The 24,531-nt window shown below is 43.9% G+C and overlaps 1 protein-coding gene across 2 annotated transcripts in view; it reads left to right on the top strand.

The window, feature by feature from the left end:
* Positions 1-11,648: 11,648 nt before the first annotated feature.
* Positions 11,649-24,531, top strand: part of MAPK6 (mitogen-activated protein kinase 6) — a 29,207-nt gene continuing 16,324 nt past the window's right edge. The window contains exon 1 of one of the 2 annotated variants that reach the window (XM_051628175.1): positions 11,649-11,848. The gene's annotated coding sequence lies outside the window, so the exon portion shown is untranslated. Of the gene's footprint in view, positions 11,849-12,354; positions 12,555-24,531 lie in introns of those variants that run through there. The other variant, XM_051628174.1, reaches the window with a different exon arrangement.

The following is a 24,531-nucleotide window of genomic DNA, read 5'->3' as shown; positions in this document are numbered from 1 at the left end:
CAGCCTCCTGTCTAGTTTTGGAAGTTCCATCTCTTATGCTGTAAGAGCCCCCAAAAAAAGCCTGTGCAGGAAGGATGGCCAGACCTTCAAGGGTGACCCAGCTGTGGTGGGAGGGAAGTGTTGATTCCCTCGGCAAGGACACATGACCTGGTGTTGTTTGTGTTCCCGGTGCATAATCAGGCAGGACACCTCCAGTCACCTGCTGCAGGGACTTTAAACTGATCAGAGTGCTACTTTTCTGCCACTGGAATGGTAATTTTTAAAAATTGCTCCAAATTGATTGCATGCAATCATCTGCCCTGCGAGGAGAAAATGCAAGGAAGGATGCTTTAACACTGAGGTCAACCTCTTCTAATTACTCTTCTAGGCCCACTTTGCAAATTTCCTATTTCACCATTGTTGAAATTCAGAGCTTTTACCTGAATAGAGGCTGCTTTTGCTGTCCTTCACTATCCTCTCGGTCATTAACTGCAGAAACTAATGTAGGGTTTTGGCTCATACATGTATAAAAACTAGATACATAACACAATGTTGGATTACAGTCCACTGAAGTATCCGTGTAACAAAGTGGGTCATATCCTACAGTACTATTGTTCCTGAGGTGTTTTTTTAAAACATAAAGCTATGTGTAACTTCAAATGTAAGCCTTTCTTTGGTATTGGTTTTGGTTTTGTGGGTTTTTTCTTAAGAAAAAGCTTTTAAAAAACAAACCACAAGGCCTGGCTTTGAAGCTGCGGGTCTGTTGGGATGTGAGGTTGCACTGATTCAGTGGGCACAGGGCTGGGAGCAGCTGGCCCTGGCTTGGGTGCTCCTGGGGACCTGCTGTCCTCACTGCAGGGCTCCCTGCTCCCCCAGTACTGATTTCCTGCCTCCAAGGAGCAGAACTCATTCTTTCCCTCCTCCCCACAACAGCATGACATTGCGTGTTTATTTGGAAAACTGTCTGCAAAACTCTATAGGGTTGTTCTCACTTGTAAAGGAAAAAAAAATGAAATTAAGTAAACAGTCACCTCTTAAAAAAAAGACAACCCTAAAGCAAGTGTTTTTGCTTTGTGTTGAGGGTGTGCTGGGTTCTGCATCTGCAAAGGATCATGGTTACAGATTTTTCCAGCATAAAGTGACTGATTGCTTAAATTTGTCTCATGAGTCCCAAGGCCAGGCCTGCATGAGAAGCTTCTGATAATAAGACAATGATTATAAGGCATTTCTTTTATGCCATGTATGTATCATGTATCATTACAAACCCATTGTAGGTGTATAATTATCTTTTCCCGTTTAAGTTATTCTACTTGTTGTACTGGGAGATGCTCTACCAAAAAAGGTACACTTACTAGGAAAGCTTGTCATTTTTGTTGCACCAAGAAAATCTGATGTTAGAGAAAGGGATGTTATGTCAAGGCTTTTTTTAGTCTAGACTGTATCTTCAGACCAGGGATTCAAGAGTATTTTGGATAGTAGGTAGCTGCCAAACTGCCTTTAGCAGCCTGATTCCTGGCCACTAAAGCCTGTCAACTGTTGGTGTCAGTTCTGACAAGGTGACCTCCTGATTGTACCACCAGCAGCATCAGTCTTGCCCACAAAAAAGTAACTCTGTTAGAGACAGGATGCACCATCTTCCCTACAGAAATATCAGCATCAAAAGCATGGGGGAAAAAGAAAGATATATTTCACTTACATGTTCTGCTTCAGTGAATAGCATAACTGAGGTATCAAAGCAACTTCTGAGTGGAGAATCTGAGAACTCCTTTAATTCTGTTTCAATGAACTGTTTAAGCATATGCTTATCTCTGCTATAGATCTGCCTAGTTAAAAAATAAAAGAGAGAACTAAAGTATAGTTGCCAAAGCTCCAATGCTAATTTAAGGCCTTTCTTCTTTCTGTGGTTTTCTTCTGTCTGTGGTTTATGGTGGGGGGGGGGAAGCAGGGAGCAGCTTCTAGCTGTTCTGGCAGCCCTGAATGGCAGCCAAAAGTTGCAGAATGGCCATTTATCCAGGGAGGAGAGCAGCAGATCCAACAGATGGGAGGGAATAGTTGTTCCCACATATTCCAAGGCTTGCAATGGTGTTTGACAAGCAAGGTTTGTCAAGCTGCAGTCTCTCTCAGGGAGCCAGAGGAGCTATTCCTGACATTGGGTGTCCCATCCAAGTGCTATTGTGTCCCACGTTTTTAGCATTGCTGAGTTTATAACAGATAAGGAGAACAGGCTTCTAAAAAGAGTAAGTGAAGTAGGCTCCCAGCCTGGATTACAAGAGAGGGAAGGCACAAGGTCATGGTTGGAGCATGGACAGAACATGGGGTGCTCAACCCACAGGGTGGCCACAGAGCAGGGGGAGCAGAAAGCTCATCAAGTGTCTGTGCAAGTATTGGAGAGGTTTACAGTCCTTATTCCCTGTGAGCTGCAAACAGATGTGGTAATTCATAGAATTACAGAACTATTCAGGTTGGAAAAGACCCTTGGGATCACCGAGTCCAACCATCACCCCTACTCTACAAAGTTCTCCCAAATTACGGCAAAGAACCTCATTGACATGTAGAGAGATTTATGTTCAGAAATGCTGACACCTCAGGAACAGGTCTGGTGGTTCAAGAGGTAGCTATGCAGAGCTGCTGGGCTGCACCCACTATGGTCTGCTGCTCAGACAAGCAGGGCTGGGCTTCTGACTTGCCTGTTCTGTCTCTGCCTTAGTCCTTCCCCCTGGAGCCCCCCAGCTGCCGTTTCCCTCACCAGCCTGAAACCCCATGCTCTGCCTACAAGAGAGATTTGAATTTTGAGCAAACCTTCATTAAGGTTGTTATTTTGGACAGATATTCTGTAAAATCCTGTGGTTTCAGCAGTTTTGCTTTGAGTTTTGGGTGGAAACCTGCACTCAAAGCAAGGTTCACATGCTGCAAAATAAACAGGCAGAAGCATTTGCACAAACATCTGAAAGTTAAAGTTTCAGATTTGTTCAGCCCCAGAATACCCTTTTTTCAGTTCCCAGGTTTCTGGAGCATAAAGGTGTCTCTCAGCAAAAGCAGAGGTAGTGCACATCCTTCTGCTTCTCTAGCCTTACCTTCAGGAGGTTTTACCTGAGGGGCCTCTGGCTGGCTTCTGACTAGATCATTCCACCAGTGAGGGCACCCAAACCTCCACTCTGCATGGCAGTGAGACCCTGCAGCACACACTGCCTGGTAATGCACTGGCCATCCGTCCTTACAGGGTGGCCCCTGCTGGGGAGATGGGAGTGACAGAACCTGCTGCTCAGGTTCTGGAAGCGTGGTGGAAGAGAGAGACAGGACAGAGCAGAGGTGATCCCACTGGGTGAGTTAAAATTTGACAGCCTGCTGAAGATCAAGGGAATTGCATGGCTGGGTGCTTTAATGGGAGACTGGGATTTCAGTCCCAAACTTCTCGCTGATTGTATGGTATGGGAGTGAATGGTAAAGGTGAACATCTGAGAAACATGTGAGCAGTCAACCCTCTTTAGTGGCGATGACAAAATGGAGTGGTAGATTTGCCTGCAGCCAACCTGCTGCTTATCTGTATGGTCCTGCAGACTTTTTGGCCCTTTTTGGTTGTGTGTATTGAATACACTGATTGAACCTTAGAGACTCTTGACCTGCTTCTTTTTGGCTGTGGGCCTCTTAGTGGTTCCCAGGCAGTTACCGGTCCTGCTGTGTGGGCAGTATCTGGGCTCCTAACAAACCCAGATTTTGAGAGGGCTGTATATCATTGAGCTCAGTCTTAATTTCAATGCTAATCCACTGGCAGGTTGCAGATGTAGTTTCTTTTCCCTTCCCTTGTCCTGTAGTCCTGGTTGAATGTCTTGGCTATATGCTGGAGAATTTCTCCATGTGCTGTGAAGGATGAGGTTGTGGCTGTGCCCATTCTTCTTTGGCAAGTTCAGTATCTTTTGGAAGTGCCTCAGCTGAAATTTGTGAGTAAGGAAAGGAGAGACACAAGTGCAGGTGGTGGGCTCCCTGCCCACCCTCCCTTCCCTTCTTTTCCAGCCCAAGAAAAACACTACTGGTCTTAGGACTCACTGTGACATCTGAATTAATGTCATAGCTCTCTTCTGTAATGGGTTAAATGAAGAACCAACTATGACACTACAAAACGTTGGGGAAGCCTGTCTGATTTGGGATCAAAATGTGGGGCATGAGTCTAATTGTCATTCTGTGTGTCCATCCCTAAAGCCACCCCCTCTCCAAATACGCAAATGGAGCATCAAGAAGAAAGGAGCACTGTGACTTCTCAAGCTGAGAACAGACACTGCTCCACTTGTTCTCCTTGAGTCTGCTCCCTGTGCTGGAGCTGGAAGTCATTAACTGGCATGTTTCCACCTACTTTGGACTCTGATCTGAGCTTATTATTGCCATTTCCTCTTTGGATCTGTGCAGCGCTGGTTTTGCTGCTGTTCTGATGAAAGAATAGCTGTTTGGCAGATTAAACACTACCTCTTTGCTTCCAATATGCCCTTGTGACCTGCTCAGAAGATACAGGCTTAATAAGGCAGGATCATAGGTACTTACAAACCCACCTGCACAGTGGGAAGGAAGCGTGTGCCTGTTTAAATGGGAAGCTGTCTGGGATACAGGAAATCCACTCCGGAACAGGCAGTGCTGGAAGGCCCGGGCAGTGTTTCTGAGCCATATGTAACCTGGAGCATTACTAAGGATGTTTCTTGTCCCATGGGACAAAATGAGGAAATGAGCCCCATTCTCTGTGATCAGTGAGGTTCTGTCTGAGCAAGTGGGGTCGGACTCAAGATGTTTAACCTTCAGTCAAAATCAAGGATTGAAATTAAAAAGTGTAATGCTGCACCACCTCTGCCTGTAGTGAACTCAGTAGATGGGGACAAAAGGTTTTGAAAGTAGGATATCAAAAGCAAATTTGTGAGCAAGTAGTCTGGGAGCAATTTAACTGAGGGATATCTAAACTGTTTATCCTTTCCCAGGGGCAAGGAGAATCAGGAATACACTGATGTGTGCTTTGATTGACAGTTAGTGGCTGCATTCCATTCTGTAACCATATCTCACCATGAGAAATGGTTACTAAACAAACCCCTGTCCAGCCAGGGTGTATAAACATATGAAACAGTTTCCATTTGAACTTGCGATGCTGATCTAAAATTTTCTGTAAATCTACAGGTACATATCACTAGTGATAGCCTCTGGTTCAAAATGGGAAAAATACCCCATCATTCAGGCTGTTGTAACCCTCACTGAAGGTACCTATGGCTTCCCTGAGAAAGGCTGCTATTTCATTTTACTGCAAGAACTTCCATGAAGGATTTGATAGCACTGCAAGCTGCCTGATCCTCATGTACAATATAACCTCTGTTTAATTTTTCCCTTTCTTTTTTCCTCTTTCTCTTGTTCCCATCCGCCCCCTTCCTCTGTAACAGTTGTTTGTTCTAGAGTTTGAGCTCCTGCAACTCCTGAGAGAGGTTTTGCTACTTTCACCAGTGTTAGGCACTGGTCATTTCCAGGGCCAAGACTGAGCCAGCTGCAGTGAGGCTGTGGCGGGAATATTTCCACGTTTGGGGTGGTGTATCTGTTGTGGATGTTACGCTTCTAGACTCTGAATATAAACATCTAATCCTCTCGGGTCAAGGCAGCAGAGTGAATTGCTCCTTATGGATTTACCTCTCAAGCTTGGGCATGTACAGCAGGCACTAACACCATCTCTTATGTGCAACCAGCTGTCTTCAGAGAACTTGTAGGACTGTACAAGGATGGTCATGTCTATGCTGCCGTGTTACAGCTTCATCCCAGCTGTGACCTTAAGCTAAATGTTTTATCATCCAAGTTGCTGAAATTACTTCAGCTGGGCCAAGGAAGGGCTGTAAGGGAGGCTGAGCAGGTAGAGCAGGTAGAGCAGAAAGATGGGTTTCTCAAGCAATCTCAACCTGCTTTAGCATCTCTGTTGAAAGTATAAGAGCTGCTGGTGCTGAAGGCAAAATAATGAGAGTTCAGCCACAAGCTCTGGAGGGAGATGCCAGCCAAGAGAGTATCCCATAGATAGGTCCACTGACAACTCCTTCATGCTGATCCAGCAAAAGGCTGAGGACTCTCTGAGTAACCAGCACCCAGCAGGCAGAGCAGGCCTCACAGATGGCAGTGTTGAGGCCCAGGTGCCAAATCTGCAGCATTATCAGCCTTGGTGGTGGGTGCTCCAGGCTGAGGTACTTGGCCTGGCAGTAGCAGCTCTCATAAGCAGGGGTGCTAATTGGACATCAAGACAGCCAAGGGCCATATGGCTTTTCCTCTGCATTTCTTCTGCTGAGCCTTGCAGATTGGTACAGCAACTGGGCATGCAACTGGGCAGCTCAAAACCTGTCTCACGTCCAGAAGCACAAGGCAGCTTAGGGCCCTTTGTTACCTTGTGCCCAGCAGTGCCTGACCTGGAAATGGCATGTACTTTGTTCCCTGTGTCCCTCAGGAGCTCTCTAGGGCCTCTGGAAGCACAAGCTCCAAACAGAAGCCAAGGTACAAGGGGGAGAGGGGGACCTGTCTGTGCTTGGACTTGTGAAAGCATGGGGCCCTCCAGGGAGCTGTGGACTCTGAGCTGTGTGAGCTTGTTCCTGTACACTGACCTAATCTCTCCTTGGCTGTCCTGGCTGTGCTGTGACTAGTGTGTGCAGGTTGCAGGCAGGGGCCTGACTTTTGAGTAAGAGTTTTGCTTCTTTCTTCCAGCGCAGCACTGTCAGGTCTGGGCCAGCTAGCAGGGCTCTGCCAGCCCCTCTGCAGGAGGCTGTGCAGTCTGCCTGCCCTGAAGGAGAAGTGGGGGTTGCTTTGGTTTGTTTTTTTAATGAAAAGAAAAATCTTCTCCTATTTTTTTCTAGATCAGTGCTCTTTGTGAGAATGTTAAAGTGGCTTTTTTTTTCTTTCCCAGCCGCTTCCACAAAACACTCTTCAATACTTGTCTCTTTTAGCAGCTTCCCTTGCTCAAGTGAAGCATCCTGATTACAAAATCACTCTGTGCTGCTGGTGCAGGCTTGGCAAAGCCATGCAGCCCTCCTGAGATGGACACCTTAGCATGGCAAGGCCACCAGGTGTAAAACTGCTCTGGAGACAAGGCAGGATTGAGATCTGGTGCTCTGCTTGGTTTGTACCTCAGGAGTAGGGGCCTGAACAAGGCTTCTTTTTCTGGGCTTTGCTAGCAAGAGTGAACAGTGTGGCACAGGCTTGTCAGCACATCCAGGCTGCATATTATGACAGGTGGAGGAGAGAGAATTGTGGGTGTGGAGAAGTGTGGGTGTAGAGAGAAACTACTCAGTGGAAGGTGAGGTTGGAAGGAGTGGTTAAGGAAGAGCCAGAGGCATAGGTGTCAGTTAGGATACCCGGTGAGGTGGCTCCTGCCCATGTGCCACTCTGGAATTATGCATTACCTTCTTCTGGGCAAAGGGTTGTTGGAGTGAGGAGGGGTCTCCCAGAGCATCTCACACTCTGAAACACTCAGGAATGTGTCACAAGGTCCTAGAGCTCCATGGAATGACAGCCCTGGTGTCTCCAGTGTCATGGCTCTGGCTCAGCAGCAATGGGTACAAATTTGTGCCCTGTCTTGCTGCAGGCACATTTGAACCTGCAATGGCATTCAAGTATGTGCCACCCATGTCACTCAGCCTCAGAGACCTCTGGGAGCTCTGGCAGGGGCACACACTGTGTTATGGGGGGGCTGGCCCCTGTGGCCCCACAGCCAGCTGGTTCTGTAGGCAGCACCTGCCCCCACTCTGCTTGGCAGCATATTTCTCCTCCTCCTCCCCAGCCCGCAGAGCCACAGCTCTTTTGAGTGTGCTGGAGCAGCAAGATCCCTAGGTGATGGCAGGCTGGGTGTGCTGGGGGAACCAAGCAGCCTTGGTTGAGGAACAGGTGGTCCTGCCTTTATCTGCCCCCTCTCACTGCATATATCCCAGTAGAAACAAGAAAGAAATGGAAGTTGCTTTTTCCCATCGGCTTCTTTAAATGTAGGTGCCATATAACTCAATCTTGAGCCTCAATGAGGTATGCTGAAAATACAGGAGGCCACAGTAAGGTCACTCATGGGTCATGAAGCAGCAAAACATGGTCTCTGCCACCACAGGGCAGGGAAGGAGGTTAATGTTTCACAGTGTAGTTAGCTGAGCAGAGTAGTTCTGTCAGTGTTTCACTCAGTGGAAATTATTTATTGACAAGGAGGGTTTCCAGGCTGTCTCAAAGAAAATTCTTTGGGAAACTGTTGGGATTTCTTCCAAGTTAAGAGCAGCTATTTGGATCATGAGTTGAAAACTGACCCAGGGGTGCACACTCCCATCAGTTACATTTAGGAAAGGAAAGATTTTAAAACTCTGAGGCAGAGCTGAGCACTTAAAAGGTAGAAGTCTTTGCATTGATTCCAGTGGCAAAATGCCAAATTTTGTGATTTCCTCTACCAAATGCAGAGAAATAAAAAATATTAATAGGCCAAGTATGGAGTTCCTCATTACAGAAAAGGGCCACCTGAGAGTGCCTAAGATCTGGCCTCTCATCAGGAGATCTAATAACTGAGGAAGCCCTCAGTGCAGTCCTCAGCCATAGCCTCGTGCTCAGCATCCTCAGCAACCTTCTTCTTCTGCCAGCTTTCTTTATGTTTCCATTCCAATTAAAAAAATAAAAGGAGATGAAACTACCTGCTCTATTTTTAATCCTATTTGTCTGTAGATAAACTGCATGTTAGATGGATGATTCATAGATCTTTATCACTTCACAAAGTTTAGACTATAAAAAGCCTACTCCTCTTTTTCGACTCATAAACAACTATGTAAGCCTTGCTGCTGTTACTCAAAATCTGAGTTAGGTACAGCACTTCTGAGGAGATTTGTTAATTCCTCACGTGGGCCAAGTGGCCTTTGCAGAGCCACAGGGGGGTCTTTCCACTTGTGTGGCCTTCAGGAAGCATGACTACCCAGTTTCATCTATGGATCTCATCTGGCTAAGCTGGACATGGGTGCAGACTGTGTTTGATTGTGCCAGGGGCTGGGTGTGGCAGTCTGCATCTGGTGGTCATACCTTTAAACCCTCGTGTTGCTCATTAAATTAGAATTTGCCCATGATGAGGGTTTGGGATTTTTGGTGCTAGCACAGCTCTTCACAGGGGCCCTCTGTGCCTAGGGCAAGAGCAGCAGCCAGCCTTGCAGTGAGCTCCTCCATGTCCATGAGTTGCTCTGTGGCTGTGGTGGGGGCCTGATGCTTGGCTATAAGAGACATGAATGAATGGTGTGATACCTTCTGAGAGACAAGTTAGGTTACTTCTCTTGAACTGAGACCCATCAAAAGAGCTAACTGCCACTGACCAATCTTTGAATTTTGTACTTAATCCTTCTCTAATTGACCTGTCTTCTCCAAGGTGAATGGAGGCTACTCCCAAAATCCACAGAAGAGGCATTTCAGCACAAAAGTGTACCCAAAAGCAGTTGAGAAATTAGTGGTAGCCTCCTTGGCTTGAATTTCCTTGTTAATATTGTATTTTAGAAACAAAAAGAATTGGGTGAATTTGCCTGATTGTTTTGGTTTTCACTAAAAGTGTAGGCTGGACTGGCATGGCATTTGGGCAGACATTGGACAAAGCCTGAAAAACCCTTGACTACTTGTCAACAGAGGCTGCAGCCTCTACTAAATAAAGACCATGGGTTTGGATTAAGCAAGTAACTTCTTCTGTCACTGGAAGAAGAGCAAATCTGAGCCTGGACTCCTGGGCCTTCTCAAACCTTGTACATTGATCTGGTTGCCACCAACCCCAGTCGGAAATTGATGGTTGCCCATAAAGACAGGTATAAAAGCTGTTGCAATGTTGTATTTTATGGATACTATTAAATCTGCCAACTGACCCAATCTGTACCTGAAAATGTTTATCTTCTATCACACATTCACCTTCAATTAACAATTTAGTGGTTGCAAAGACTTTTTAACCTTTGTCCACAGTTTTTCTTCTGATTTACAATTATACATTACCCTTTTCTCCTTGTCAATGTGGATCACTGTGCTTCATGCAGTTCCTCTTTGAAATGCAGACTAAAAAGAAGGAGGGAATAGCAGTGAGACCTCTGTGGATTGCTAACTTTTTCAGGCTACTAGAGTTCAATGGGAAAACTGGAGGCTGCTCTGCAGATTATTTTAGCAATTGTACATTAATGCCTTGAGAAATGGACAACTTCTTGCACAGGGAGGATTTTACTTCTGAAATAGTATGTGTGTGTAGAGTGTGTAGGAGGATGTACAAGGAGGAAGGGAGTTTGATCTTAAATCATGTTTGATACTACTAGTATAGAAAGCAGCAAATATTTTGCGTTCTAGTGGACCAGAACCAACACCTTAATGTAGAAAGAGAGGTTTGCTGCTTTAGGGACTCTGCTGCTTCTTCCAGCCTTTTTCCTCAACTCTTCCGTGGCCAGTGACACAACTCAGCATCCAAGCTGGTTGAAGACTGAGCCCTCTGATCACTGAGATACTAGTGAGGGTGCAGCTTTGGGAGTGCAAAGGGTATTTAACCTCATGGTAATCAGAGACTTGCTGGGGCTGCAGCTGCCACTAGAGGCGGGCACAGAAGTTCAAGGAACTGGAGGACAGCTTCTGCCTCTACATGTGACTGGGAACATGTGAGTCCTGGCTGGGAGTGCTAAGAGGGTAGGTGGCTAATTCCAGCCTCGTGTAGCTGCCCTACCCATGAGGCAGCTGCAGTGTGGAGCTGGAGGAAGGGCTCTGCCAGGAATTAAAGCCAGAGTGGCAGGTCTGTTCTTCCAGAATGCGCAAAATCCAAGGAAGAAGAGCCCAATCTCTTCTGGGTTAGCATAACTACTCATAGAAATAAGAGGGTATCTTCCTGCAGACTCTTGTCATCTACTCTTCTGAGCTGTCTACATCAGTGTTGCCCACACCTTCAACATGCCCAGGGGTCTGATTTTGTTTTATGTGTAAACCTTTGTAGCAAGTTATGAAGACCAGTGTTAAATGGTCACTCTGCTAGGACACTGCCAGTGGATGTGGAGAAGATCTGATGAGTGGTGTTTTCTGCACAGAATTAATAACACAAATCGTGTTGTATAGGATGCAGCAAATAAAATCTCTGTATCAGTCAGCTTAAAAGAATATCAACATTAACTCAAGCTATTTGCAGACTTGGTCGTGATGGATTAGGCTAATGAAATGAAGGGGGGAGGAGGATGTCTTTGCTTGAATAGGAAAAAACATAATCTATGATGCAGACTGTACCACAGTGTGCTGAGAACTGGTATCACTGCATGAGTTTGGCATCTCTTCATGGTTGCACTTTGAGTACTTTGTATTTTCATGTGGAGCTCCAAGATGAATGTTTCTCTGTGGATTTGTTCTGTTACAGATTTTTTATTTAGCCTCATGGCCATTTCTGGAGTCTGTATTTCTGGTTAAATGGTTGCTTATTACTTTAATAGAGTTATATAGCCAACATGGTGATGCTCAGCCAGGACTGTCACAGCAACACTCTTTCTGCTGACAAGGGGGAGCCATAAAGAATTAAAAAGAAAAACCCAGCCCCCAAACACCTAGCATGTGAGAGGTGTGTTTATATTGAATTGTTGGATAAAGTTGTGCAACCTTATATGCAACCAAGCGTGGTCAGGCTGCCTCTTTTGCCAGGGATGCCACCCACATCTGTCTGGGTTATGCCTGCATCAGCTGTTTCCTCCAGCTCTCCACCTTGTGCTGAGCCTGCTGTTGCTGGGAGCTGCTGGTCTGCCTCCTGAAGCTCCTCCAGGCTCCCGGGGACTGAGGCTCTGCTCCTCACAACACCTTCTCCTCAGGTGCCACAGGTCTCCTGAGCGTGCCCATGCCAGAGACCTCAGTGGGCCAAGATAGTGAAACAAGCCTGGAGGTAAGTAAGCTCTGATTAAAGAAACGTTTTTTTTATCAATGTGTCTGTAGATAATGTACAGCAGCAATTCAGCAGTTCCCTGTGAGCCACTGCCAGGCAAGGCTCCCACAGGCAGCTCCTTGCAGGAAGTGTGGAAAGCTTACTGGAAATATACTGAAATCCAAGAAACACCATGTACAGACCTAGAGCTCTGGTTGCCAGATCAATTTTTTTATTAAGGCAATGGCTGCTTCTGAGAGTAGAAATAGAATTTAACTTGCAATAGTAAAAACAAGATAATTTCCAGATTTCTTCAGGGACCAGTTTACCCACTTTTATTAATGAGCTAATGAAAGCAAACCTTCCCACTCTATGGCTCCTAATGCTCTTTCTGTATTGGCCTATTTTTCTGCTTAAAGACAGGGAGGGACCGTTGAGTCACACAATCTCGTGCTCTGCTCCTCCCCTCATTTAAATATTAATACGATGAATTATTACTAGAGTAACAGCTGTGCACTACTCATATCACAGCGACATAACCTTCCCCTCCCTATCAGAGCACAGCTACTCCTGACTTGCATTTTCTGGTCGACCTTCTTACTTCTACTGGATGATTTTTTAAAAATTACTTTGTTCTGGTGTGGTATCATTAGGATAATTGTTTGTTCTGTTCTTTCTGCTTAAATATTAATGATACTGAGGAAGTCAAAAGATAGCTTCAGTAATGGTAAGTTAAATGTCTGTGTGTATTCTCCTATTAGATCTGTTTGTTTAGAGAGAAAGAAGTGTAAAGGATTAAGATCAACCTTCCTAACTAACACTTAAAACCATATCTCTCTGAGACTTACCAAAATAATAATATATTGTCATTTATAGAAATAAAATAATTCTATATTAGTTAACTAGTGTCTCTAGATAATTCAGAGAAATAACTAACATTGTACCTAGAAGTACTAGTGCATTGCATTCTCTGTAGATAAAGTCTTATAAGAGAGATTGCTAATAAAATCATGAGACAACTCTCTGTAAACTGCTGAAAATAAATATTTGGCATCAAAGAAGGGGAGGGAATATAAAAGACAGATAAGACACCATGAGTTAACTCAATACGATGGGAAATACCAAGGTAAAGCACTCCCAGGCAGATTTGGAAATGTTTGCAGATGTAAAGTTTTGTGGGGATAGGTCCTCCTCTGCTGAGCACCTTTCGCATGGCTCTCGTGTTTCTGCATGTGTGTGTGGTTTACATCCCCCCAGTTTTTTTCTCCTTAAAAATGTCACTCCTTGGAGTACTTTCATGCTGCAGAAGGGGCAGCTGAGTTTGTTGGGTTTCTGGACCAGTGTTGTGGAGAACTTAATGCCAGCAGGAGTGTGCAGAAATCAAGTTTACTGGATTGGCTCAGTTGCTCATGTTTAGCATTGGATGAAACTTTTAACTCACAGCTCTTGTTACATAAGGAGAAAATAACCTGAAATATTCTTACAAAGATTTTGAAATGCAGTTTCCATTTTTTTATTTGAAATTTTTCATTCAAAAATTTTGTTTTAGTAAGTCAAGTTAAAGTCAAACAAACACTTTCCATTTGAATAAAATATTGTTTTATTGCTTTGTTGGGGTTTTCTAAATAGCTCATAAATATCATGAGGAGCCTAAAAAATGAATCCCAATTTATAAATTATGCCCTCCTTCTCACACTCATGAAGAAATCAGTAGAAACTTGTTTCCTAATCAGCCTTGCAAGTAATGAAAGGAAGGCAGGAGCTTCTCCTGCCTGAGAGCCCTTCCCATTCAAAATCAGTGTGTGAGCCCCTGCTTGATTAGGGGTTGGGGAGAAGAAACAGTGAAAGGAGAGAACTGCAAAACGTGTTTCTAAGTTATTGACTGCTCTGATGTAATGCTAAAAGTAGTGCTGTTGCTTCCTGAATAAATTTTCCACTCTGCTTTTTTTCTGAACAAGTACTTACTGGAAACAAAGAGCCCGATCCTGACCACAATTCCCACTGTAGTCAACAAACTCCTGGGCTGAGAGATGCTCTGTACCACCTATATACATTTATGTTGGGATTTTTCTCCTCTGTGTTCTGCTTCTCCTGAAGTTTGTGAGATTTGGAATTATTTTTTTTTCTTCTTTTTTATTTACCATTCATAGTGAAGATTTTTAAATTCTCGTGTAATTTCCTGTATCGGAAATTATTTGGCAAAAATGCTACTTTTATAAAAACCCTTGACAAACTTGTAGCATGTCCCCAGATAAAATCTCATTTCAAACAGTGCCTTCAGATCATTATCTGCAGTGATTGCGAATGAACCTTGTAGCAACCTCATAACAACTGTCCTCGTGGTCAGAGGAGAAACCTGCTGTCAGAACTACAAATAATTTACGTAACCCAATTTAAAGCTCTAACAAAATGTTCCCATGTTAAGAGGATTGTTATACTTAATGTGTGAGATGAAAATACTTTCTGAAGGTCAGGAATGCACAGAAGATAGATTAGATCTCTCAAAAAGGCAAAAAAATAGTTTTTTACCAGAATTTTTTCCTCTGTCAGACATTCAACTTGGCACTCTGGGAAGCTTGTATCAGCACAGCTTTATTCCTGCAAATGCTGTGTTTGCTGTGCAGAGGGAGAGGAGCCTCTGAGCTTCAGCTCTGCACATGGGGAAATATAACTGAAGGTAGGCTGGGGACTCAGGCTATTATTTGCCACCATCACCAGCATGAATAAAAGTTTGTTTCAAAGAACACAAGGGCAGATTTGAGGATGTGTCCCCTAGATCCTGCCTGCTGCCTGTGCCAGTGTCATGCTGAAGGACCCCAGGCAGGTCACGTACTTGCTGCAGGTGAGACAGCCACCCTGCAGTGACCAGTGCTGGGCCAGCCAGACGAGGGCTCACAGGTGATGGGAGCAGGTGGGTTTGCTGATGCACTGCAGTATTAACCCGTGTGAGCAGGAATGGTGGGACTGAGCTGTCCCCTTTTGAGGTCTTCTCCTTGTGACCGTAGCTTGGTGAAAGTCCTGGGAATTGACTTGCCTGCCACTGAATGATGGAGGGGTAGGACAGGCTCTGCTGAGGATGGAGGATAGGGGCTCCAAGAATTACATCTAATACAGGCAAGGCACTGGGGCACTGACTCATGTACTCCTGCTGTTCAGCGACCTGGTTGCTTATGTTCAGTCAGGAGTTAATGCTGTCTTCATAAAGCTGTCAAACAGAGCCACAAAACCTGAATTTGACATGTTGGAAAACAGCTTTGGGAAATCCAGCTTTTCATAATAGGATCTGGGAGGTGGGTAAGTCTTGAAATGCTTTTCACATAGAATACAGTGGAAATAAAAAGAAACTACAGCTTTTGTAACCATCAGGCTAGTGTTGCTGTTGTCCCCATCTCCTGCACACAGTCACACGTGGTTTCTGTTCATCCCTCCAACCAGCCAAAAACTGAGATTACAGAGAAGCTGATGATGGAGTTCATTTAAACACTTACCTCCTCACCTCCTTCACTGTTGCATTCCCTTAATTCCTGGGGTCCCCCCCCTGTAACCCCAGGTCTCCTGCCCAACCTCTGCCTGGCCTGACAGTGGCTCGGGCACAGCTGGGAAGCTCTCATGTTGGGATTACCTAGGTCTCAGGACCTCCCCTGGCTTCTGTGACTTTGCTGATGGCTAATTCTTTGGATGGAATCATTTTTGTGCCAGGTATATTTCCAAATCTGAACTTTGCTGCAAAATTTAGCTGAAATATTTTGTCATTTTGCAAGAACCTGGGCAGAGGAGAGCATTGGTTTTGCCCTACTTAAAAACGGGCAAACAAAAACATTTTTAAAAGTCTCTTGCTTGTTCCAGAAGAGGAGGGCACTCGAAATCCAGAATCAAAGATGAACATTTTATCTTTGTGGAAAATCTCCTGATGTCTATAAACTGGAGACATCAGGTTTTGCAGACTGGATAGATGTGGTAGCAGATAAATTCCCACTCTGCCTGTTGGTCCTGGGTGTGCTCCATCCCAGTCAACTTCTTAACAGAAATTTTTCTGTGACTGCTTCCACAAGCTGCTGCAGGCTTGATTTGGTTTGGGGACCTTAATTGAATGTAAAGTGGACTGTACCTCCCATGCAGTGCTTTTAGTGGCTCCTGTTGGCTCCAGGTAAGAAGCTGGAGGTAGGTACCCATGTCACGTGCAGAAGAAACAAGGACCAAATAGGTAGGAAATATTTACAGAGTAGGCTGGGAGAAAAAGCTTGTAAAAAGGAAATGTGAATTGGAAAGGACTAACAAAAACAGAAACTGGGAAAGCAGAGGAGACTTGGAGAAACCAGTTGAGCAGCTAAGAGGGAGTGAAGAGGCTGGTGTGGAGGGTCTGCAAACGTAGCTACTCGGGGTGTACAAGGACAGTTACCTGGGGGCTTCTGGTGCTGGGGGAAACCAGAACTGCCTGGACAAAGTCTAAAATAATTTGCAAAAATTGAGAATTCAGAACTCTGGGGATCTGCACTTGGTGCAAGAAGTACCAATCATTTTGAAAAGTGGGTTGAAACGCTGAACAATGGAAAAAAGTACCAATCCCTTGCAAAATTCAGTTTTACCAATCTTAAATTGTGCATCCACTATTAAGGGCTACTGTGACCTTGATCTTGGTGACTCAGTTCAGGGAAGTGGAGATGATAATATTCTGACATTCTTGCAGATTGTAGAAATTAATTTAATGGGTATTTGCAGAGCCCTTAAGCCCTGGTGGTTCTGTCCTCAGTCTGGGACAATATGCAATGAATAAGACAAAGGGCAATACATTGATTTTCTTTTTTTCTTGCTATCCAATTACCAGTCATCAGGTGAGCATTCTCTGTCTTGTGCAATGAGTGAAGCAGAGCACTGAGCAACTGTGAGGAGAAAAAGGAGTATCTGCTCATGCCATAAAGCTGTATCAGAGCAGATAGAGCTTCTTCTGATTACTGTGATTGTTGTGTCACATGGAGCTCCCTCCAAAGGTCAGTAAAGTTTACTAGCTGACATTAAGGCCCATATTCCCATGTTCTCCTGCTATCTGAAACACTACAGCAATCAGGAAGATAAATCTTGTGCCTCCTTGTGAAGAAGTTCAAAAGTTTCCATTACTACCCTGCTGTTTGACTTGATTTCGGCAGTTACCACAGGTTCTTGGTTGGATTCTTAACAACAGCCTGTTCAAGCATTGCCACTCATTTACCATCCCCCAACAATTATATTTGTACTCTTTCTAATAAATATCATTGGACCTCAGATTATAAACATGGGGTACAGGGTAGTACTTTGATCCCAAATTGCACATGCAGTCCTTGAATAATTTTTTACTACAAGTAAATGAATTGCCTTAATTATTTAGCAGGGATATTATCACAAACCGTAGCAATCTCACTTTACTCTGTACTTCTAGGAAGTACTGAGATAGTCCAAGTGGCTGTGGAAGTACCAGCTTGGGTAGTCTCCTCAGAAAAAAGAAACAGCTGACATCTCAAAACCTTTGCTGGGTTGAAGGGGAAACAACTAACTTGTTTTTTATGAATGTTGTTCTGTCTTGTGAAGTTTTTATGAAGTGTCTCTGACAGACAGGCTTGAGAGTATTAAGACCTTTAGAGAGTTGCCCTTGGAGCAGGATGGTTTAGGCAGCAGCAATGAGAGTGCTAGTCCAGCCCTGGCAGGATGGTTCAACTCTGAAAGCAAGGGCTGAGACTCGTGTCCGTCCTTGATTTCTGGGATATACCTTTTCCAAGACAGTCTGTAGCTGGAAAGGCTGTTTGTCCTGGAAAACCTAATAGAAAGGAAAAGCTGAGAGGTTTGTGAGCTGCAGTCTTGCCCTTCTGGGCCACCATTTGAAGACACAGACTACCAGGAAGAGTTTGCCCACTGTTGTCTGGTGGCTGAAGCCTGATTCTTCATTCCTTTGGGTGGCTGAGTAAGATCTCCCACTATGCAGCCTGACCTGTCACAAACAGTCTCCCACTACTGAACACGAGTGAAAGGATTTGTGCCCCTAACTTCTTTGATACTGGATGCAAGGGAACAGACAAAGGCCTTTGAGCTGGTCTGTGGTGCTGTGAGCCACTGGAGACATCATATTCCAGATAGGAAGCATGTGGCAGCTCTTGCTGTCATCCAGGGCAATGTGGGAGTAGGTCACAGAGCACACGTGAATGCTGTGATCATGTTGGAGTCTGTTGAATTGCAGCAATCATAAGAACTAAGTATTGCAAGTCAAGTTGGTCCAAAGGTTGAAACTGCTCTTCTTTGAATCATCTTGACCTCTTTTGTTTTGGGAGTGTCCAGATTAAACAGTAAGAAGAAATCTGAGATAGTGATTAGCAACTTTTTTTGTTTACTAAAATAGGTTTATCAGCAAATTATTTTAACAGAGAATTAAATGGTTCTTCAGTGTTTCATAAAACACAAAGAGTGAGGGAGGAATACCTTTTCCTCAGTCATGAAATATATCATTAGATGGATGTGGTATCTCTTAAGGTTTGGATTAACAGCTTTTGACTGAATGCCATTGAAAACTGTTTAGACCTATGCTAGAGATATGAGAATGCTGATGCACTAAAAAGCTGAAGGTTTCTCTACCTCTTTAATCTTTCTTAGTTCCAGCTCACTTGCAAAGTAAATCTTGCTATTCAGATACGAAAGAACCTCTCAGCATAACTATACAGTGAAATGTTTACCCATATGAGATAGTGTTGTGGTTTTAGGACTGCTTCTCTGTGATTTCTCAGCACTGGAGTATCCTATTGAGGTGTTTCTGAGAAGCAGTCTCTGTGGAGGAGGCTGTCCAGTGGTGCAGTGAATAGGCATGTGAGACACATTTCCTCCTGGGTAAAGAAGCAAAAATGATATACAGGATCTCATTCAAAGTGCATGAAAGAATGAAGTCTGGGTTTATAATTTTAGGGATTTTTATGGTTGTGGTCATTAAGGACAGTTGGCTCTCATGCACTGGAGCTGTCATCAAGCTCTGCACAAGCTGACAGCCTTGTTCACCTTCTCTTCTACCCTTCTGACCTGCACACAGACAGTGTGTGAACACCTACTAACAAGTGGATTTGCTTTTACACATGGACAGGTGTATTGTGTTCCTGTTTGCGCAGCATTTACCTGAGAAAGCTTGGGTTGGCCCAGTTTCAGCACTGTCACATCTCTAATAGAGGTAATAAATCTTATGTTTCCAAAATAACATAGAATCAGTCAGGTTTAATGAATCATAGAGTCATAGAATGCCAGGTTAGAAGGGACCTCAAGGTCATCTGGTCCAACCTTTCTAGGTGCTACTATAGTTTATGTGAGATGGCTCAGTGCCCTGTCAAGCTGAGACTTAACACTGTCCAGCATGGGGGAATCTACCACTTCCCTTGGGAGACTATTCCAATGTTTGACTGTCCTCATGGTGAAAAATTTACCTCTTGTGTCCAATCAGAATCTCCCCAGGAGCAACTTGTGCCCATTACCCGTTGTCTTTTCCAAATGACTCCTTGTAAATAGGGAGTCTTCATCTTCCTGGCAGCCACCCTTTAAGTACTGGAACACTGTAATAAGGTCTCCCTGAAGCCTTCTCTTCTCAAGCCTGAGAATTAATGTCTTTCATGAAAAAAATGAATTCATTAATTTCATTAATGTCTTTAATGAAAAAAAAACAACAACAAGCAACAACAACAACAAAACTACAAACAACTTGTTCTTTTAGACTTACAGAAATTTAAAACTGGGCCGTGGCTGCTTCAAGGCCAACTCTTCCAGCCCCCACCATCCTAAACTGCAATGCAGGAGTGTAAAGGATCCCAGTGCATCTCTCCCTGGGCTGAACGACTCAAAAAGCTCATCTGCACTACCTGTTTCTCACTAATCCCTGTCCTCTTCCGTGTGTAGCGTGCTGTTCTGTCCTCTGGGGCGTGAGGAGTGGGCTGAGAGCTGCTTGCTGCTGTTTCAAAGAGGAGCAGCTTGGCAGTGGGGGAGAAGCTGGCATCACTGTGCTGAAGTTTAATCTGTTGAAAGTTTTGCCATGGACTTAAGAGAGATGAGAGTTTGCCCCTATTCCAAATAAAGCATTCATTTGGGGATAAATTACTAGGTTTTATTTTCATCGAAGCTGCTAGAAAGCAAATGAGACGGTGAGTTGAGTCTCCACTCTGTATCACTACGACAAAGAGGAACAGATAGTTCATGGGATCAGATTAATAGACACAGATTAACCTCTAAGCAGCTATTATTGGAGCCCATTTAAATAGTTTGAGTTGGAAGAGACTTTGCTGAAGCTGATGGGAAATGCCAGGATAAGAAGATGATCCCAGTGTTTGGCACCAGTGAGAGGGAATGTGGAGAACCTCCAATGTGTGTGTTGGCATTTATAGTATATTAGGAGGGGAAAGCTCCTCCTTGAGAATAAAGAGAAAGCAGCAAATTAGACAATTCTGGTCAGTTTTTTCTCTTCAAAGGAAAACTTAATTTTCCTGTTTTTCATTGTAGCGTAGTTGCAAGCAAATAGACTTTTTGCTTGAGCTGTAATAAGATAGAGATCCTGTGTTTCATAAGCCTGATACCCTCTGCAGTAAATGATGCTTCTGTGCATTTTTTTTCCCTGTGTAGTAGTCAATGGTGCAAGTCCTTCTTTCAGAACACTTCAGACAGTTGCCCTGTGTGGAGTGGCCTGAGTTGTTGCGTCATTTCCTGTCATCTGTCCAAAGCTATTTATAAAATGTCTGCTGATTCTGGCACATAGGCAAACCCCCGTTTTCATGAGAAAACAAATAGCTTGCAAATGTATTCCCTCCCAGCAAGTGTCTCAAACCTACCGAGAAAACCTGGAAAGCCCTAGAAAATCTTAATGAAAGCTAAGATATAATAGGGTTGGGGAACTGAAAAGTGCCATATATTTGTAGAGGAAATCTTTAGAAATAGATGGTGCAACCTATTTGTTGCTATTTGATATGTAAAAGCTCTGTAGCCTCAGGCTGCTAAAGCAGTGTATTAGCTGATGCCCATGTGTTTGGATTGAGCTTTGACCCCTGTAAATGTAATTCAAGTGGCTTCTGGTGTTAGTGAAAATGTTAGTGAATGTTAGCCCAGGGGGTTTTTTTTCTCTGTAAATGACAAGGTCTGCAGCACCAGCTGTATGTACAATTGCACAGCAGAGGCTTTATCTCTGTAATGCAATAGCAATCAAAATGCTGTGTGTGGGAAGGCTGACTCTTCTGTAGGAACGAACAAGAACAGTTCTACGTAGCAATATGTATAATTCTGCAATTAAATGCAATAGGTCTACAGAAACCTTTAATTGTTCTACATAAATCCATCATCAGGCCTTTATAACTTCTGCTCAAGAGCTGACATATTTTCCAACAGAGACCCAAAAACAATGCATTTTTTTGCTGAGAGCACCCTGCCCTGCTTCCAGGGCATCTCTCCCCATTGGAGTACTCAAGGTATTACTGATACTTAAATAACATCTGTACAGTAATATGCTGCTGTACAACTCTAGCAGGACTGCAGCCAATGCAATAAATAGCACAGAGATGCCTTAGACAATTGCTCTGGTGCCACTTCAGTGGGCAGACATGTTCTCCTAACTGCTTCACTTGAGGTTTTGGAGGTGGGGATGGGAGTGGTGCATTCATGCAGGTCTGAATGGAGAACTGTCACACACAGAACTCTCTTGTACTCCCTGAAGTACTGGGAAAAAAGTACTTGTTTCTTCTTGTTTCCACTTCATCCTATGCTTTGCTTTGTCACAGAAGCCCTGTTCCTCTTCCTGTGCCATGTTTTTCAGCTGTAGATTAATCCACTGACTGAATTTACAGCCTGGCTCCAGCATACTTCCTGTGTCCCATGCTGGGAAGTTAGAAGCAACTCAGGTCACTTGGAGCACCCGAGTGTGAAAATGTTGGTACTAGTCACCCTTTAAGAGGTGATTAAACCTAACATATACTGCCTTAACTGCCTACCTTGGTAAATTTTTCTACATGCCTGCTATTCTGTGCATGAAATACTGACAGCTACCTCTATGCAAGGTTAACTAATGAGGAATGAAAGGCTGAAAAATGGGGGAAAGCTCCAGGCCTACAAGTGAATTGCACATACAGAGGGAAGATGATTCCAGCAGTGACCAAGCTATGAGGCAAGTTTTCTAAACTTTCCCCTTCTCCCAGCATTGCCATGGCTTTGCCAAATCCTGCTGTCGGCAGCTGCTCTGTCCCTGTGCTAAGTGTTGGTTAAGACATAGAAAAAGGAGGCAATGGAACTCCCTCACTTAATAAAAATGTGTGATATTAAGCAGGGAGCCTGCATGCAGCTAGCTGTACCGAGGTGTCCTAGATTGCTGGTGATCTACCAAGGGGGAAGAATTACTTGTTCTGTTTAGAGTGTTTAATGACTTTTCCTGCAGATTCACAGTATTTCCAAAGTATGTCACAGAACCCATTTATTTCTAACCTCAGAGCTGAACATTTTCTGTGACTTTCTTTTTCCACCTTCTTTTGCCCTCTGTACTTTGCTGCCTTTGGTTTGAAGTGGTCTCTGTTAATGATCCGTTCTTTTCCAGTCTTTCTATTGTTTCACACAGGGATGATGATCTTAGGGTTTGCCTTTTTCCTTTCTTCTAAGTCCCCTAATATTCACATGGCTTCTGGCTTGATCAGAATGTAGATGGTACAAAGCTTCCCCTAGCAAACTCGTGTTCCACCAGGGGAGTGCAAATGAGGTGACAGTATGCTGTCTGTGCCCAGGTAGCTTTGGCTACCACCAAGTAGACTCCAACTAAAAAAGGATTTTCATTCAAAAATTTGTTAAAAAGTTTTAAAGATTGCAACTTCTGTGTGGTTACCTGCTAATAATGCTGGCGTGATGTATACTTTTAAGATTTATCAGGAAAACTTTAAAGTCTGCAAACCCAGAGAACATTCAATGGAAAAATGTGTTTGTGTTATGAAGAACAAATTAAAAACTCCTATGTCCAGTATGGAAAAGTGTAGTCTGAGCTTTTCCAGGAAAAGGAGGTGTCCACAAGGTGAAGCTACCTGAGCTTTTGGGTTGTCAATGAAGTTTTTCTGGATGTCAGCACTGTGAAACTGTAAGCTGGGGGAGCAAGTGATTTGTAAAGGCTTTGCTTAACACCTGCAGAGAACTAGGTTAATTGGAAAAGGCAGCAATTAAAGGAGACCCAAACTACTAAAAACACTTGGGAGCTGTGCCAGGAAAAGCAAATAATACTTCAGGGCCCAGATCACCCCACAGAACATAGGTAAGCAGGAACAGGCTAAGGAGGAAGCAGGAACTGAGTGTTTCTCAAACCTCTCCTCATCCTCTTTAAATAAGTGAGATTTTCTCTCTAAACTCATCCCTATCCTTATGCAAAATGAATCCAAGACTTTGGTAAGAAGCACGGTTAGTCCTTAAAAATGTATCCCAGGGTAAAATGCTCTTGCTCCAGGAAGGTGTGGCAGGAGTAGTCTGGCCAGAGCCCTGGGTACTGTCTGCAGTCAGTTTTCCCCTGTGTGTCTTACCAAATTTGTCTGTACAAGGGACTGATCCTGCAGGGCAGGGTGAGAACCAGGCATCACTCAGATACCTAAATCTTCACTGGGAGCAGAGGCTGCTTGATATGAGGTATACACAGAAGTTCAGCCTCTCCTGAAAATACCTGGAATCATTATAGTGGGCTGCATAATGCCAGAAAACAAAGATCTCCTGCACAAAAGCCCAGCAAGGCAGTGAAACTGAGACAAAAGCCTGGAGCTGCCAAGTCACCTTGGGCAACCTTTTCAAGCTATCTCCAAATCTTTCTTCCCTTGCCAACCATAATGGGTGTGGACCCTTAAAAATACTTCATTCCCTTTTATGCCACAATAACAATTCATACACAGGACTGAAGTATTACATTGGAATTTACTGTTTGATCTTTTTGAACTTGGATATAATAAATGAATGCTTCAGTTCTAATTAGTTCTTAATTGCTGGGCTTTATGACCCTTGAAGTCCAGTTCTTTTCTTACTCTGCATTTTACTGACAGTATCTGCAACTGTTTTAGAATAGGTTGCTGTTATATAGCGTATCACCTACGTTCTTTCAGGGAATGGTGAAACAATTTGACACAGTAATTTATAGCCTAATCAATAGGATTTTAAAAATCTAAGAACATAATAGCAGTTTGGTGGATTAGATAGCTAAAAATAGCCACATGACACATAATTAAATTCTGAGCAACTCTGTCTCATGTATGTTGTCATTCTACAAATAGTGAGGCTGAAGACAAGTAACATTCCTGCATCATGTTCTTCCTTGTTGCGTGGTTTTCCTCTAGATTGAAGCACCTCATTCAGTAGAACCCACCACAGACTGTGCTCTCAGAAAGGCAGAAAAGAATTTGAAGGGGGGGTGAAAAGAAGAAGGAAAAAAAAAAATTAAAAAAATGTATTAATTAGGAACCTAGAAAAACAGTGGTACATCTTGACTGTGTGAGGTTGTAAGTGAGTGTGTGCTTCCCAGGTGAGGAAGCTTGCCACTTAGTGCCAGCCTCCTCCATGTTTGCTAAGCTACTTTCCAAACAGCCCGGGCTGCTGCAGAGCAAGCTCTAAGGATGTGAAACTTCTGCACCTGACTGAAACTGCAGTGTGGGTACTGGCAAATAGTCCCAATGGACACACTATGAGGAAGGGCTCGCCGGGTGCTGAGGCAAGGCTGTAAG

The sequence above is a fragment of the Apus apus genome, chromosome 10 (genome assembly GCF_020740795.1).
Source record: "Apus apus isolate bApuApu2 chromosome 10, bApuApu2.pri.cur, whole genome shotgun sequence".
NCBI classification, from domain to species: Eukaryota; Metazoa; Chordata; class Aves; order Apodiformes; family Apodidae; genus Apus; species Apus apus.
Note: the sequence above shows the minus strand (reverse complement) of the source record. Positions and strands in the feature narration are given on the sequence as shown.